The sequence below is a fragment of the Phacochoerus africanus genome, chromosome 3, assembly GCF_016906955.1.
Source record: "Phacochoerus africanus isolate WHEZ1 chromosome 3, ROS_Pafr_v1, whole genome shotgun sequence".
Classification (NCBI taxonomy): Eukaryota; Metazoa; Chordata; class Mammalia; order Artiodactyla; family Suidae; genus Phacochoerus; species Phacochoerus africanus.
Genome location: NC_062546.1, coordinates 24,675,946 through 24,676,967, shown reverse-complemented (window position 1 = coordinate 24,676,967; position 1,022 = coordinate 24,675,946). Strand labels below are relative to the sequence as shown.

At 37.8% G+C, this 1,022-nt stretch overlaps 1 pseudogene; it reads left to right on the top strand.

The window, feature by feature from the left end:
- Positions 1 to 331: 331 nt before the first annotated feature.
- LOC125123745 (uncharacterized) lies at positions 332 to 432 on the top strand (annotated as a pseudogene).
- The last annotated feature ends 590 nt before the right edge of the window (positions 433 to 1,022 follow it).

The window sequence follows — 1,022 nt, the reverse complement described above, 5'->3', positions numbered from 1 at the left end:
ATCAAAATATCACATTGTATACCTTTGCTTTTGTTTGTTTGTTTTGCTTTTTAGGGCCACACCTGTGGCATATGGAAATTCCCAGGCTAGGGGTCAAATTGGAGCTGCAGCTGCAGGCCTATGCCACAGCCACAGCAACACAGGATCCAAGCTGTGTCTGTGACCTACACCTCAGTTCACAGCAACTCCAGATCCTTAACCCACTGAGAGAGGCCAGGGATCTAAACTGCATGCTCATGGACACTAGTCAGGTTCATAAATCTTAAATATATACAATTTTCTATTTGTCAATTACACTTCAACAAAGTTGGAAAAATTATAAATGTGAGTGGATTAACAATCTGATCAAGATCTTGCTTTGGAATGATACAGAGATTAGCATGGCCCCTGCACAAGGATGACACACAAATTTGTGAAGCATTCCAAATTTTTGCAAAAGACTGGAAAACTCTAAGATGCTGATGAAAGAAATCAAATGTGACACAAACAAATGGAAAAATACACCATGCTTTTGGATTAGAAGAATCAATACCATCAAAATGACTGTACTACTCAAGGCTATCTATAGATTCAGTGCAATCCCTACCAAATTACCAATGGCATTTTTCACAGAACCAGAACAAAATTTTTTTTAATTTGTATAGAAACACAAAAGACCCCAAATAGCCAAAGCAATCTTGAAAAACAAATACTGGAAGAATCTGGGTCCCTGTGTTCAGACTATACTACAAAGCTACAGTCACCAAAACAGTATGGTACTGGTACAAAAACAGAAATCCATATCAGTGGAAGAGGATAGAAAACCCATAGATAAATCCACACACCTATGGTCAACTAATCTATGAAACTGGTGGCAAGCATATAAAATGGAAAACAGGCAGTCTCTTCAATAAGTGGGTGCTGGAAAAACTGGAAAGCCACATGTAAAAGAATGAAATTAGAACACTCCCTAACACTATACACAAAAATCAACTCAAAATGGATTAAAGACCTAAATGTAAGGCCAGATACCATAAAACTCC